Here is a 17,225-nt window from a genome sequence, read left to right on the forward strand (position 1 = left end):
CCCGTATTGCTGGGCACAGATTCTGTTTTCCATTTTTTCCGTCATGAGCAACGTTACTGGTTTACTTGGGCTAAATAAGAAGTTTAAATGCAAATAGATAATTCTTCTTGAGAAAGCTTATTCCCGTATGTACTCTTTCTCCAGCAGTGTCTGAGTGTCTATACCTTCCTATACCTTCACCATATCGTGTATTTATCATTTTATAGTGACTTCTTTTACTTGCTAGGTGAGCTTGTATCTCAATTTCATTGATAAAAGAAGTCCTGGGTTTGCTTGGCAATTTGTTCCAATATTCTTTGCAGTTTTAAAGAAGATCTGAACAAAAAGTTTTAGCATTTTACATAAAAACCTTTAAAGCTCTTGGGCTAATTAGTAATGTAGCATCTGCAAATTAAGTTTTTTTTCTGCTGTGCTTAATTCTTATTAAAACACTAATCACTGGGGCACCCAAATTGCTATAAGGAGAACATTTAGAAAACATACAAAGGATCGGTAGTTGGTACTTAGGAAATCGATGAAACACCTTTTCTTTTTTAATCTATCTCGGAGCTGAAAGATAAAAAGACTTAAAATGAGTTAGAATATGAGTTTTTCAGCATCTTATAGCTTATGTGTTAAAGCAAGATTGAAAAAACGTAATTAACATACTAAATTTTTCAAAAGCTACAGAGATACCAGGAACATTTAAAAAAAAGTAACTTAAATTTTCATTGCGGAAATCAACAGCAACAAAATCACAACCTTTTACGAGACAACGAGAGATGTGTGTGAGAGGCCCTGATTTAAAGAAGCTCATAATTCGATGTGAGAAACAGATGAGGCATGGTGCCGTGCGGATCCTGGGACGAACAGGGAAGACTTCCTGGGAGAGGTGACTATGGGCTTCATTATGCTTTGACACAGCAACAACATGAGGAATGAGTTTTGTGATTGGAAGATTGTTAGTTTTCTGTGGAGGGAACAACACTCATCTTGCAAATTTGCCTTCACTGTTCAATCATTAGAAAATAATTTTAAATGAGCTTAGTAGTTCTCAGAATTTTGAATTTCAGGAAACAATAAACTTTCTAAAAAGAAAACAAAAAGGAGGATACCAGTTTAGGCTTGCCAGAAAGATTTTCCCCCAAAAGAAAAACACATTAAAAACAACAGAAATCAACAAAAGCTAACACTACGCCCCCATCAACAATCAACATTACTTTCTAAAAGCAAGGGCATTTTGACACCAGACATTGTGAGGACATTCACCTACTCTAAGGGACAGCCGTTTCCCTGGTGTTTTGTTAATTTTTATTTTTATTTATTTATTTATTTTTTTAAATTTATTTATTATTATTATACTTTAAGTTGTAGGGTACATGTGCATAACGTGCAGGTTTGTTACATATGTATACTTGTGCCATGTTGCTGTGCTGCACCCATCAACTCGTCATTTACATCAGGTATAACTCCCAATGCAATCCCTCCCCCCTACCCCCTCCCCATGATAGGCCCCGGTGTGTGATGTTCCCCTTCCTGAGTCCAAGTGATCTCATTGTTCAGTTCCCACCTATGAGTGAGAACATGCGGTGTTTGGTTTTCTGTTCTTGTGATAGTTTGCTAAGAATGATGGATTCCAGCTGCATCCAAGTCCCTACAAAAGACTCAAACTCATCCTTTTTTATGGCTGCATAGTATTCCATGGTGTATATGTGCCACATTTTCTTAATCCAATCTGTCACTGATGGACATTTGGGTTGATTCCAAGTCTTTGCTATTGTGAATAGTGCTGCAATAAACATATGTGTGCATGTGTCTTTATAGCAGCATAATTTATAATCCTTTGGGTATATACCCAGTAATGGGATGGCTGGGTCATATGGTACATCTAGTTCTAGATCCTTGAGGAATCGCCATACTGTTTTCCATAATGGTTGAACTAGTTTACAATCCCACCAACAGTGTAAAAGTGTTCCTATTTCTCCACATCCTCTCCAGCACCTGTTGTCTCCTGACTTTTTAATGATCGCCATTCTAACTGGTGTGAGATGGTATCTCATTGTGGTTTTGATTTGCATTTCTCTGATGGCCAGTGATGATGAGCATTTTTTCATGTATCTGTTGGCTGTATGAATGTCTTCTTTTGAGAAATGTCTGTTCATATCCTTTGCCCACTTTTTGATGGGGTTGTTTGTTTTTTTCTTGTAAATTTGTTTGAGTTCTTTGTAGGTTCTGGATATTAGCCCTTTGTCAGATGAGTAGATTGCAAAAATTTTCTCCCATTCTGTAGGTTGCCTGTTCACTCTGATGGTAGTGTCTTTTGCTGTGCAGAAGCTCTTTAGTTTAATGAGATCCCATTTGTCAATTTTGGCTTTTGCTGCCGTTGCTTTTGGTGTTTTAGACATGAAGTCTTTGCCCATGCCTATGTCCTGAATGGTACTACCTAGGTTTTCCTCTAGGATTTTTATGGTATTAGGTCTAACATTTAAGTCTCTAATCCATCTTGAATTAATTTTCGTATAAGGAGTAAGGAAAGGATCCAGTTTCAGCTTTCTACTTATGGCTAGCCAATTTTCCCAGCACCATTTATTAAATAGGGAATCCTTTCCCCATTTCTTGTTTCTCTCAGGTTTGTCAAAGATCAAATGGCTGTAGATGTGTGGTATTATTTCTGAGGACTCTGTTCTGTTCCATTGGTCTATATCTCTGTTTTGGTACCAGTACCATGCTGTTTTGGTTACTGTAGCCTTGTAGTATAGTTTGAAGTCAGGTAGCGTGATGCCTCCAGCTTTGTTCTTTTGACTTAGGATTGTCTTGGAGATGCGGGCTCTTTTTTGGTTCCATATGAACTTTAAAGCAGTTTTTTCCAATTCTGTGAAGAAACTCATTGGTAGCTTGATGGGGATGGCATTGAATCTATAAATTACCTTGGGCAGTATGGCCATTTTCACGATATTGATTCTTCCTATCCATGAGCATGGTATGTTCTTCCATTTGTTTGTGTCCTCTTTGATTTCACTGAGCAGTGGTTTGTAGTTCTCCTTGAAGAGGTCCTTTACATCCCTTGTAAGTTGGATTCCTAGGTATTTGATTCTCTTTGAAGCAATTGTGAATGGAAGTTCATTCCTGATTTGGCTCTCTGTTTGTCTGTTACTGGTGTATAAGAATGCTTGTGATTTTTGCACATTAATTTTGTATCCTGAGACTTTGCTGAAGTTGCTTCTCAGCTTAAGGAGATTTTGGGCTGAGACAATGGGGTTTTCTAAATATACAATCATGTCATCTGCAAACAGGGACAATTTGACTTCTTCTTTTCCTAACTGAATACCCTTGATTTCTTTGTCTTGCCTGATTGCCCTAGCCAGAACTTCCAACACTATGTTGAATAGGAGTGGTGAGAGAGGGCATCCCTGTCTTGTGCCAGTTTTCAAAGGGAATTTTTCCAGTTTTTGCCCATTCAGTATGATATTGGCTGTGGGTTTGTCATAAATAGCTCTTATTATTTTGAGGTACGTTCCATCAATACCGAATTTATTGAGCGTTTTTAGCATGAAGGGCTATTTTAAACTAATTTTAGACTCACATAGAAGGTGGAGAAATAGACTGGGCACAGAGGCTCACGCCTGTAATCGCAGCACTTTGGGAGGCCAAGGCAGGTCGATCCCTTGAGACCAGGAGTTCAAGACCAGCCTGGTCAGATGGTGAAACCCTATCTCTACTAAAAATGTAAAAATTAGCCTGGTATGGTGGCGCACACCTGTAATCCCAGATACTTGGGAGGCTGAGACATGAGAATCACTTGAACCTGGGAGGTGGAGACTGCAGTGAACCAAGATCTTGCCACTGCACTCCAGCCTGAGTGACAGAGTGAGACTCCGTCTAGAAAAAAAAAAAAAAAGTTGTAGAAGTATCTATAGTTCACAGTACCTCTACTGTCTTCTAATTTTGGCAATTTACCTAGTCATGCTATAATAATCAAAACTAGAAAATAGACATTGGTACTAAATATTAACTATACTGTGTTACTCAAATTTCACCACTAACGCAGGGTCATCTTTTTATTCCAGGGTCTAGTCCAGGATGCCACATTATATTTACTTGTTGTATCTCCTTGGTGCCTTTAGTCCTTTTTTTTTTTTTTTTAAAGACAGGTCTCATTCTGTCACCCAAGCTGGAGTACGATCATGGCTTACTGCAGCCTCCACCTCCTAGGCTCAAGCAGTACTCCCACCTCAGTCTCCTGAGTAGCTGGGACTACAGGCATGTACCACCATGCTTGACTAATTTTTGTATTTGTTTTGATCAAGACGGAGTTTCTTCATGTTGCACAGGCTGGTGTCGAACTGCTGGGCTCGAGAAATCCATCTGCCTCAGCTTCCCAAAGTGCTGGGATTACAGGCCTGAGCCACTGCACCTGGCTTGGAGCCTTCAATCTTTGATAGTTGCTCACTTACTTCCTTTTCTTTCCTGAGCTTGAGGCTTTGATTTGTTCGATATTTTCTCATCATTGCACTGAGTGCAAGCATTTTTTGGCAAGAACATTATAAAAATGATGCAGTGTCTTTCTTAGTGTATTACCTCAGGTGGAACATAATGTTGATCTGTCTTATCCCTGGTAATGTTAACGTTGATCGCTTGGTTAAGGTGATGTCTGCTGAGTTTTTCCAATGTAATGTTATTCATTTTTCCTTTGAAATTCATTATTATTTGAAGGGAGATGTTTTGAGATTATGCTTAGCAGCCTGGTTTTCCTTAAACTTTCACCTGCTGGCTTTCCATTGTTGAATCTCGCCTGCAGCAGTGTTTGCTGTGGTGCTTGACTAGTGGTAACTATGTATTTCTCTTACTCTTTTTACACTCACTAATTGGAAGTCTTTTGAAGAAAGAGCTATCCCTTCTCCCCCATTTCTTTCTTTTCTTTTTGTTGAGACAAAGTTTCTTGTTACCCAGGCTGGAGTGCAATGGTGTGATCTTGGCTCCCTGCAACCTCTGCCTCCCGTGTTCAGTTGATTCTCCTGTCTCAGCCTCCAGAGTAGCTGAGATACACAGGTCCACGCCTCCATGCCCACCTAATTTTTGTATTTTTAGTAGAGATGGGGTTTCACCATGTTGACCAGGCAGGTCTCTAACTCCTCATCTCAGGTGATCCTGTCACCTTGGGCTCCCAAAGTGTTGGGATTACAGGCTTGAGCCACAGCACCCGGCCCCTACTTCGTTGATTTCTGATTCAGTTACTTTATATGAGCATAGATTCACAGGTATTTCTCTTATGTTTTTGATTCATTAATACCTCCATTTATTCTGTTGCTGAAACCATTCCAGCTTTGTCTGGTTGGCTTCTAGGAAGGATGCTGTTTTAATGGAGTGATTTTTTTCTTCTCACTGCATCCTTCCTCACTCCCCACTTTTTATGTCCTGTTGCCACAGGCTGCTGAGAACTTGGTTTTGAACAGTTGAAGGTCTGCTGTTAGCCTAGGGAATGGTACTGAACTCGTGGGAGCATGTTAGTGTCAGATGTGTGCCTCGTCCCTCTTGACTGTAGAAAGAACAAGAGAGGAGACACAGCAAAGTAGTGATGTGAAGTAGGGTATGTGAAGTAGGATAAGGAAAAAAATAGTTGAGGCATGGTAGCTCAAGCCTGTAATCCCAGCACTTTGCAGGCCAATGAGGTTGGATCACCTGATATCAGGAGTTCAAGACCAGCCTCACCAACACGGTGAAACCCCATCTCCATTAAAAATACAAAAATTAGCCGGGCGTGGTGGCGGGCATCTGTAGTCCCAGGTACTCAGGAGGCTGAGGCAGCAGAATTGCCTGAACTCGGGAGGTGGAGGTTGCAGTGAGCCGAGATGGCACCACTGTGTTCCAGCCTGGGCAATGGAGCAAGCCTCTATCCACACCCCACCCCGCAAAAAAGACAAGAAAAAATCTTGATTCTTGTAGAAGAGGCATTTATTTCTTTTAGGGTTGGATGGGGCTTGGAGGGTTTCCAGGAAACAGCCTCAACCTAAAAAGAATAGACACAGTTCATGAAGAACTTACTGTGTGTCCAGTAGATAAATATATCACCAGCATTATCTTCTGTAATCATCTCACAATCTTACGAAGGAGATACTAATATTTTGGTTGCAAAGATGAGGGAAGTGAGGTTCCGAAGTTCCTAAATGCCTAAAGGAGGTGGTAGTGTCAGAATGGCATCCTGCTCAGATGGTTGCCTGTGACTATGCCCAGAGGAAGATCTGGTTCCTTCCGCAGCGTTAGTCAATATCCAAGTCTTCAGTTCCATGGGTAGGGGAGAAGGCTTTCTATCTTTTCTCTAATGACAGTGGTACCCACACCTATATTCCACCACAAAATCTTTTTTATCTAGTATTAGGTAAAAATTCCTTTCCATCCAGTGGTCACTCTGTGTGTGTGTGTGTGTGTGTGTGTGTGTGCGCGCGCGCGCGTGTGTGTGTTCACCATGCTATGTGAATTGTGGCTTTAAATGTATTCCTGTCAATTCCATATATTTTTAAAATGTTGCTTTTAGAGTGTGTGCAAGTTTGGGGAGTTTTTGAGGGCTTTTTTTCTTTTTTTTTTTTTTTGAGACAGGGTCTTAATCTGTCACTCAGGGTGGAGTGCAGTGGCGTGATAATGGCCTACTCCATCCCCAAACTCCCAAGCTCAAGTGATCCTCCCACCTCAACCCCCCAGGTAGCTGGGACCACAGGTGCACACCACCACTTCCAACTAATTAAAAAAAAAATTGTAGTGAGAGTCTCACTAAGTTTCCCAGGCTGTTCTTGAACTCCTGTGCTCAAGTGATCTTCCCACCTTGGCCTGCCAAAGTGCTGGGAATACAGGTGTGAGCCACTGTTCCAGGCCAGGGGAGTTTTAACTTGCCATGATTTCATAAGAAATTGGTATCTGAGAGTCCCAGAAGGTAAAATACTCCCTTTTCTTCTTAACATACTTGACTACCACCATTCATGTTCTTCTATTAACCCTCCTATACTTGCCAACCCTCAACCTGTTGGAAAGAAGAAATGGGACTCCAGAGTAGATCTTAGTAATACCATGAGATCCAACCCCAGTAGCTTACAGCTGAGACCGTGAGGTCCTGTGGGAGGAGGTTGGGGAGCAGGAACTTGCCCAAGGTCACCTGCAGAGTTCGAGGCGGGGCCTGGATGGGAAGCCCAGCATGAGGACCCCAGGCCATTGCTCTGCCATCTTGTGATGCTTCCGGAAGAATGCCTGTCACTCCTGCTGACATCCGGCTGACCAAGTGGGCAAGAGGAATTCTTCGAAACAGTTTAATAATAAATGGTTGCATTTTCTCTTGTCCCCAGGCCACACCCCCCCTTCTCAGTCTTGTTTTCAAGGTCGAAAGTTCCTTTAGAGCTAGTGACCTTGCCCTTTGTGGCCTGTGGATGTCGCTCTCCATCCGTAAGCCTCCTTTCCAGCGACCCTGTTTGCAGTGAAGACTATACTTTTATTTTGGGTTTGGATATACTGATTACACTTTAGCTTCTGGTATATTTTCTTACCTGTCACAGCCATTAAATTTATTTTAATAGTTACTCCACTCTCCTGATAGCCACTAAAGGGGGAATTGGATATTGTCTATCAATTGGTTAGTCTGTGAACTAAGGCTGTATCTAATTACAAGGCATTGTATCGGTTCTGATTTATTAACCATTTACTGGGCTTTGGAGAAGGCAGCATTTTTAGTAGCACTGTTGAGCCTGCATGTAGCTTTTCCAGGAGGGCAGGGTGCCCGGAATATCTGATCTTACTGTTATTACTTTGTGTCATATATAATCTTGTTTTTTCCCTGCAACAAATAAATCTTTGGGACTCCTGAAGAAAAAAAAAAATGAGAAAGAAGAAAAAAACATTTGTGGTTACAGTATAATAAAAATAAACTGTTTGTCATGACTGCAGCTGACATTTATCAGCCTGTTTGTGGGTGCTCTTTCTCTCTATATATAATACTGAACATAATTTGTCACTTTGTAAATACATTCCAGTCTAAATCCCTGCCAGCATCTGTTAGTGTTTGAAGGATTAATGTGCTACCCTGTGTATGTCTGCACTTCCAGGGAACAGCGTAGCATATGATTACGGATCTCCGGAGAGCAAGAGGGAACAAGGAATTTTCTGTGCTTTCCCCTACATGCAGTCGTTTTGGCCTTTTTCTGATTTTTCTTGTCTTCATCCCATTCTGTCTAGGTACCTGGAATTTCATCCTTTGCAAGGATGTTCCTAGTCCCCTGCCTTTCTTCTGCCTGTGATAGTCACAGTTGAAGTCATAGTATTTTATGTGTACTATGGGTTGAGCTGTGGATCATTCTTTGGGGCCAGTTAGACTTGGGTTCACATTCTTTCTCCATCTGGTTTATGAGTTTAAGTTACATGATTTCCATTTCTTCACTTGCAAAATGAAGATGCTAATACCTACTTTTTTTTTTTTTTTGAGACGGAGTCTCGCTCTGTCGCCCAGGCTGGAGTGCAGTGGCCAGATCTCAGCTCACTGCAAGCTCCGCCTCCCAGGTTCACGCCATTCTGCTGCCTCAGCCTCCCAAGTAGCTGGGACCACAGGCACCCGCCACCTCGCCCGGCTAGTTTTTTGTATTTTTTTTTAGTAGAGATGGGGTTTCACCATGTTAGCCAGGATGGTCTCGATCTCCTGACCTCGTGATCCTCCCGTCTCGGCCTCCCGAAGTGCTGGGATTACAGGCTTGAGCCACCGCGCCCGGCCACCTACTTCTTGAAGATGCTGAGGATGAAGGAGGAAATCAATGTTAGTGCAAAGTGCCCAGTTTAGCCCCTGCCAAGAGCAAGTGGTGGCTCTGTGTCACCTGACATCATCAGTGTGATTGTATTCAGCGCATCCGTGGAACTGAAAGCGCTGGAGGAACCTAATGCCATGAGCCAGCTGGTGGTTATGTTTTTGTTTGGTTTTTCTTTTTTTACTGCTGGATAGTAGGTTCTGTTTATTGAGAAATATTTACTTCCCTCTAAATCAGGTGCTTGCTGGGGTTCTTGGCACACAGAGCATTCTGCCAATAAACTGTGGCTCCCAACAAGGCTTGCAACTGAATCTGGGCAACATTGAACATGACTTCAATAGCGACAAAAAAATTCAGATTCCTCCTGGAAGGTCCATACATTCTGTCCCCAGTAGGATCCTGGAATTCCCTGTATGATAGTGTTGCTTGTAATTGTTTCCACATGATGAAATGACTCTAAAAGGTGGTAGGGAGTCTGTATCTACTGCTATCATTTAGGAAAAGATTACCACGTATATGGGAAATAGCCTCATTAGTAACTTTTCTGTAAACAATCTCCTTATTTCTTGTTTTCGTTCTTTTTTTCGTGTGTGTGTGCTTCTGCATGCCCTTCTATGGCTTCCTCCACCAAATTTCTGGGTCTTCATTTGCAACTTACACTTCTCCAGTAAAGAGGGAAGTGTACAGCTCTCCTTTCATTAGAGAAACATTGTTTTGTTGTTTTGGTTCAAGTTTCTGAAGTATAAATGTATATGAACTGGACAGAAATACTATGCCCATGTGCCAGGTGGTGAAGATGGGGCTTGTGATTTGAAGCTTCTTTTCCTAGATTCAGGAAAGTATCACCAGTTGATCAGGGAATACATCTTTGGACCCACTGGAAAATGTGTTTTCTTAGCACCCTAAATGCCCAGGTATTGGCATACTTGGGAAATGTCTAGAAACCCCTATTTCAATTTGCTGACCATTTTTGGTAAATTCCTAGAGATGCCAAAATGCATTTCAAAAAAGGTTTCATGTTTAAGAGGACATGTGGAATGATAGAAAACATTTAATGCTGTTACGTATGAAGTGTAACACTGTTAAACTTTTCGATTACTTAATAGAACACACATTTTCCAGGGCAAAGTATTTACAGATGCTCCCTCCTATGCCCATCCACACATCCTTAACTCTTCACGTTGTTTGAGAGTGTTAGGCTGGTTTTTACTGTGTACTTTCTCAAATAGTGGGTGAGAAAGAACAGACACTCTAAGGAATGGCATGACGTTCTCCTTTTTTTCTCATGCATTAATTGGAACCTGAACGTAGTATTAATTATAAGTCTGTTAGACTTCAGGGGACCACACTCTTATTCTAAAATAGTCGTCAACTAACTGTGTCCTTCAGGGCAGAATTCCTGCCCAGTGCCCGGCTTTGTAAATAAAGTTTTACTGGGAAGAACACAGGAACGCCAATTTATTTCTATATCCTCTTTGGTCAATTTTGCTTTCATGCTATGAAAGCTGAGTATTTGGGAGATACTTGAAAAATCTAAAATGCTTACTATCTGATCCTTTAGAGAAAAGGTTTGCCAGTCCCTGTTCTAGAGGACTCATGGTCATTTGGAAAGAAAAGCATGTCAAGTCAAGATGAGCAGGTGGTTGGGTTAGTATTTTCTTTCTACACATACAGAAACAGTTCCTATCATACCTGACTCAGTTGTCAAACTTGTTTAATCCAAAGCCTGGGGGGTGGATGTAGTAGAGAAGCTGAAATCAGCTGGAGTTTTTTTTTTTTTCTATCACAACAGTTACAATTTTTTTTTTTTTTTTTTTTTTTTTTTTGAGATGATGTCTCACTTTGTCGCCCAGGCTGGAGTACAGTGGTGCAATCTCGGCTCACTGCAAGTTCTGCCTCCAAGATTCATGCCATTCTCCTGCCTCAGCCTCCCAAGTAGCTGGAACTATAGGTGCCTGCCACCACGTCTGGCTAATTTTGTATATTTTTTAGTAGATATGGGATTTCACTGTGTTAGCCAGGTTGGTCTCGATCTCCTGACCTCGTGATTCACCCGCCTCGGCCTCCCAAAGTGCTGGGATTACAGGCGTGAGCCACTGTGCCTGGCCAAAAAGTTACAGTTTTAATGGTCTAAATCAAACTTGTTCAACCTGCAGCCTGTGGGCACATGTCACCCAGGACAACTTTGCGGCCCAACACAAATATCTAAACTTGCTTAAAACATGATGAGATTTTTTTTTGCCATTTTTTTTCAGCTCATCAGTTATCATTAGGGTTAGCGTATTAATATTTTACGCGCAGCCCAGGATAGTTCTTGTTCCAGTGTCACCCAGGGAAGCGAAAAGATTGGAGAGCCCTGGGAATAAAACAGAAAAAAGGTGTAAAAGGCTTTAAGTTCATGGACAGAACAACATTTTTTAAGTGAAGTACTTATGGATGTGGCCCCTTCATAATCTCCTGGGCTCAGGGATAATTTCCAGGCTGGGGAGAAGGTAGTGGCATGGATACAGCAGTACTGTTTTGGAAGGAGAATTGACTTGTCACAACGGAGGGAGGACTACCATCCCAGTTGTGCCAACCTCTTTTTTTTTTTTTTTGAGACGAAGTCTTACTCTGTCGCCAGGCTGGAGTACTGTGGCGCAATCTCAGCTCACTGCAACCTCTGCCTCCTGGGTTCAAGCTATTCTTCTGCCTCAGCCTCCTGAGTAGCTGGGATTACAGGTGTGTGACACCACACCCTGCTAACTTTTGTATTTTTAGTGGAGATGAAATTTCACCATGTTGGTCAGGCTGGTCTCAAACTCGTGACCTTAGGTGATCTGCCTGCCTTGGCCTCCGAAAGTGCTGAGATTACAGGTGTGAGCCGCTGCGTCTGGCTTCTGCCAGCTTCTAATTACTATTTTTGAGCAGATTTTGCATTCTTTTTCAGTCTTTGTTTTGTTTATAAACTAGAAGTAATTATGTCAACTTTGTAAGGGCTCAGTAGGGTAAAATAAGGCCATGTCTGTAATCTCCCCTTCTGTGAACAGAGGGTACATTCTCAAAAGCCTTCAGTTTACATGAGTGGAATGGATTTTCTAAATTTATACAGAGGACAAGGTTGTAGGTCCTATATGAGTGATGACAGGTGACTCTTAGGTTAACTAGAACATGTGGCCTTCAGCCACAATTCCCCCATATCCCCTTCTAGGGGATGCTTGGTAGACCTGATATCCCAGAAAGGAGTGTGACCTCATAAAGTCAGTGCTGTCCTTTGGTTTTCCTGATATACTAAATGTAGCAAGTCCTCTTTTTAATATGGTAAAAGCTCTGGGCCAGCCCATCAGGCTGCAAGCGGTAGAAACTCTTCCCATGGAGAACATCTATATCCTCCAGCCAAGGAGAAAAGGGAAGATGCTCTTTATAAATATTGAAGAGGCGGGGAGAGCTTGCACTGAGGCCAGGCTGCATTAACATGCATGCCATCGTGAAGTGGCTTCTAATGGATATTTGTAAGGTGGGGTCCTCTCCCTTCCCCTCCCCACTCTAATGCTGCCTGGGATGCTCTTTGCAACACATGCAGTCTATAAGTTAGCTGGGTTTTGGCAAAATTACCCATCGCGATTCATTTGTCCCATTGGGCCATGGGAGAGGTGACTACAGAGCCAGATTCGAATGTGGCTCTGTGCCGCTGCCCAAACCAGCAGGCTGCACGTGTGCACTGACAGGATGGGACATCCCATCACTGTTCTGTGTCTGCGTGCAACTGTCAGCTGCTATCTACTGCTGCTCATAGACTTCCTGTCTGCCTTTCTCAGCATTTCTCAGTCTCCCATTCTCCCCTTGTTCTTGTCTCATCCCCTCCCTTCCTCTCTCAGCTCTTTCTTTCTCTATCCTTTTTCTTTTCCTTTTTTTCCTATTCTTTTTCTTTAGAGTTTGTTTTCTCATTGAACTTGGGAAGTGTGTACATTAAAGGAAAACCCATTAATGTGGAAAATTAGGAACATCATAACTAGTGTATGCTCAGGGCTTACTGTGTGCTAGACATTATTCTGAGTTTACACAGTGATGTCAGATTTCTCCTCTGTCACAGTAAGTTCCAAAAGATAGTGAAGAATATTGCAGTGAAAACAGTGGAACTTACATATTTCATACTCAGGGGTATCTTTTAAGTGTCAAGCAAGAGGAAAAAACGTAGAAAAAGAAAAGACTCAGGAAATGCTTTCCATTTAGCTTTCTTGAGTAAGTTACTGGAAGACTTATTACAGATTATAAAGAGAAGAACTAAAATAAAGACTTTAAGAATGAAGGGGTGGGCAGCAACTGGCACAGCCGAGTCTCACCAGGCACAACACACAACCAAGGAGGGGCAGCTCACCCGGCCTGTGTTGGCCACACAAATACACCTACCACAATATTGAGGGGCTGGACTGATTGCTCATTAATGTCCGGGCAAAGCTCAAAGAGGCAAACATTTTCATTACATACTGTTACCCATCCTATTATGGGACCAATTTCTCCAGAAAGGTCTCTCTCGGAGGGAGGATTAATAAACACCATCAGAAATCCAATTAAAACCAATTGTTAAAACCTAACAAATACGTTGCTTGTGGATACAGATATGTATAGTAATGTGTATAGTGATGGCCTATCATGTAGTAATGATATAGGCTGCACAGTGCCATAATGGAAACCGTAAGGCTGGGCACGGTGGCTCACGCCTGTAATCCCAGCACTTTGGGAGGCCGAAGTGGGAGGATCACATGAGGTCAGGAGTTCGATACCAGTCTGGCCAATGTGATGAAACCCCGTCTTTACTAAATATACAAAAATAGCCAAGCATCGTGGTGCAGGTCTGTAATCCCAGCTACTTGGGAGGCTGAAGCATCAGAATTGCTTCAACTTGGGAGCTGGAGGTTGCAGCCAGCAAGATCACACCACTGCACTCTAGCCTGGGAGACAGAGCAAGACTCTGTATCCAAAAAAAAAAAAACAAAAAAAGGGATGGATCTAGGTGCCAGACAGTCTGGGTATATCTTTGCTCCAAAAGTAACTGTCTTAAAATCTTGGGCAAGTTACCTAACCTCTGCTTTAGTTCCCTCCTTAGCAAGATGGGATGATATTACCACCCACCTCAGAGAGTTGCTAAATGGGTGAATTCATATGTAAATGTTCTTAGAACAGAGCTCAGTACATAGTAAGTACTATATAAGAATTGGCCATCGTTAATATTATTCATTGGATAAACATCAAATTCAAAATACTCTTTATCAAAAAGAAGAGAAATATATGAGAGAGGTATGCTGGGGGTATCTACAATGTTTTCTTTTTGATTTTTTTTATGTGATTTTAAATGTTTCTATTCTTATTCTGTCCTGTTCTTAAAGTATACCTGTAATTATTAGGATATAATTATGGATTCTGTCTTACTGATTTTTTAATCTTCTTGCTGTGTCTATCTTCTGTCTTTCTCCATATTCTGGGAGAGGCATCTAAGTTTCCCTTCCTTGTAACTGATTATTTTCCTTGGGATAAATTCTGGTCTTCACCATCTGCTAATGTAAGTATTCGTCCTTCTATAAACTTTTAAACTTTAAACTTTTTTTCTCTTTTTTGGGCAATCCATTCTTAACCCCCTTCCAGTTTTTCTCAGCCTATTCTTTTTTGTTTGTTTTTGTTTTCTATTTCTGTTTCATTGAGATGCACATAAAGTGGAAGATGGCCTGCATTTCTAAAAAATTTGTTTCCTGACATAGAATATTTAGAGATCAAGTTGCTGAGTCTTTGTTGTGATTTTTTTTTACTTGTTGATCCTTTCTTTTATTATCTCTTGTTGTTATCCTCACTTTTTTCTTCACTGTTCTTCATCCTTTAATTAGCATTCAAGCTAATCATTATTAGAGTAGGTAACATGATCTTTGACATACCTAGGTAATTTTTCTGAAGTATATGAGTTAAGTTGATATGCACAGCTCCTCAGCATCAATGTCATTGTTTTGCAAGTTTTAGTTGAAGGTGACATCACTGTACTACAATTTTCTTGTGCTTCCACTTCCTAGCTCTGACTCTCTACAGATGGATATAACTTATTCATTTTAAGATGATAACCATTTATTTTCAATTTCTAGTTTAACTGCGTCACAATAAAAAGGTGTGATCTTTGTGATGACAAGAATTTGAAGTATGTTGAAATTGCCTTTGTGATCTGGCTCATGGTTAACTTCAAGAATGTATGAAAAGAATCCATATTTTTATGTGTAGTGTTCCACAGCTCTTTTACTTGGTTTATACTCTTTTAATGGTTTGTTGACCATTTTATCTAAATACTCCATTTTGTCTACTTTTACTTATTTCTATTACAAATGATTAATCTCTGCCACTAAGATAGATAAGTTCATCTTTTTGCTTATGGCTGTATTATTTGACACATGCAAGTTCATGATTGTTATCTATTCCTGCTTAATTGTTTCGCCCTTTATGCATTATCCATTTTTATCTTTAGTGTTTTTTATTTTTATTTTGCCTAAAATTTATTTTTATGTTATTTGCTATGCTAGCTGTTCTACTTTCAAAATGTTCCGATATTTTTCTTTCAACTCTTTATCTTTAACCTTTTTATATTTCTCTGTTTTAATCACGTGTGTTAGGTAAGCAAGGATAGCTTCTAGGACAAATATTTTCTGTTGTTTTAATGGCTTAACACAATGCTAATTTATTTCCGGCTTATGTAACAGTGGTTATTGGCCTCTCAATTGAGGCTGGAAGTAGACATGTGAGTGTTTTATGGACTAGGCCTTGAAGAGGTGTACCTCCCTTAGATTTATATTCCACTGGCCAACTCCAAGTCTCACGGCTATGCCTAATTGTGAAGGAGACTGGGCAATGAATCTAGTTGAGTGTCTTGGAAACTAAGGCACAGGGATTCTGTGAACGGCTGGTAGTCTCCATTACAGTTCTCACATCTGGACACCAAATACCTTTTGCTTCCTTATTCCCACATAGAGAAGACATTCACTTTTCTTCCAAAGGCAGAGTCTGAAAATCCCATTTAATTCTTTAATTTTGTGCAAATTCTAGGGTCTCCTTCATGCTTAGATATGGTTCGTTATGGTCTTGTGGCATTCAAGAAGGCAGCCTATTCATGCCTTGAACCCCACTGCTGCCCTATGCAATAGAAGGTGGAGTAGAGATGGAATATTAGCAGTAAAATTTCCATTTTCAAAAGAAAAGAATGAGAAACATGCTGCTCCATGACAATCAATGATAGAATCACGCTGGGGAGGTAAAGAACCTTGTAGTAAGAGAACATTCTTTACCCAGGTCTTAAATCTGCTCTCTGGAGGGAAGTACTCTGTCCATCATGCTCCATGGTCCCATCTGAACTGGATCTGGAGTAGGGTTACTTTCCTTAGGGGAATTAGCAACTATCAGCCCACTTCCTGCTGGTGCATAGTTGAGGCTCAGTTTTTTGTTTTTAGCAGTTACAGACTTTTAAGGTCAGATTAATCTTTATTTAATTTCTTAATAATCTTACAGGATTCAGATGTATTTCTTTCCAGTTAATTCATGAGTAGTAGCCACACCAGTCTGTCCTAGACTTGACTCTCAAGTTGCTTTATTTTTCTAATTTGTTATCATCATGCCTCTCTTTCAAGTCAGTAGCAGCTACCATGAGGCTATCTGGAATAATGAGCTTGGTTTGAAAAGTAGCATCATTAATCTGATATATGCTACTGGGCTGAATTATTTGAATTTGTAATGGGCTATTGTCTCTCAAAGACTTTTGCAGGCTTATTTTATGCTTTTTGGACTCCAGAATCAATTGACTTTTTCAACTCTATAATGTCCTACCTTTCATTTCTGCTTTCAAACTGGACAATGCTTTTTTCAGGAGCACATCTCTTTCTTGTAATATCTTGGTAAAAGCAGCACAGAGCAGCCAGCACACACTGACATTCTAGCTCTTCCCTGGAGCTTCAGAAGCAGTACAGTAGGTACTAGATGTACCTTTTGCATTATGGCAGAGCAGTTTTACCAAATGTCTTTCAGTGTAAAGACACAGATCCACATGGGTGTCTCTGATTGACAGTTGGCTTTGTCTGTTTGGTGAGGAAGATATCCAAGCTCATTTCATTGAGTGGCTGTATTGTCCTCTAGGAACTTACTATAGCTGAACATTTATCTCATGGAAGGTTGAAGTATGGAGAACCCAATTCATATGAGAAATAGCCCAGGAGTTACATTGTCTTCTGCTCAGTGACCATTAGTGGAAACAAATATCTCATCTCAATGCAGTGTAGGTCAGGAAACGTGGCTTTCTGTCTAGTCAGCCTCTTCTCCCGTACTGTGGAAAGAGGAGAACTATTCTGAGGGATAGCTAGTTCTCTCTATCTGCAGTGTATTTTTTTTATACAGCATAGAACTATTTTTTAATTTCTAGTCTGTTGGTTTCTGCCTTTTAATGTGTGAATTTAAGTTCATGTTTCTTACCAT

At 40.8% G+C, this 17,225-nt stretch overlaps 1 protein-coding gene across 3 annotated transcripts in view; it reads left to right on the forward strand.

Annotated features, from left to right (window-relative positions):
- WWOX (WW domain containing oxidoreductase) overlaps window positions 1–17,225 on the forward strand; it is a 1,123,672-nt gene that overhangs the window by 266,416 nt on the left and 840,031 nt on the right. The gene's annotated exons all lie outside the window — the stretch shown is intronic.

The sequence above is a fragment of the Macaca mulatta genome, chromosome 20 (assembly GCF_049350105.2).
Source record: "Macaca mulatta isolate MMU2019108-1 chromosome 20, T2T-MMU8v2.0, whole genome shotgun sequence".
In the NCBI taxonomy this organism is placed as follows: domain Eukaryota; kingdom Metazoa; phylum Chordata; class Mammalia; order Primates; family Cercopithecidae; genus Macaca; species Macaca mulatta.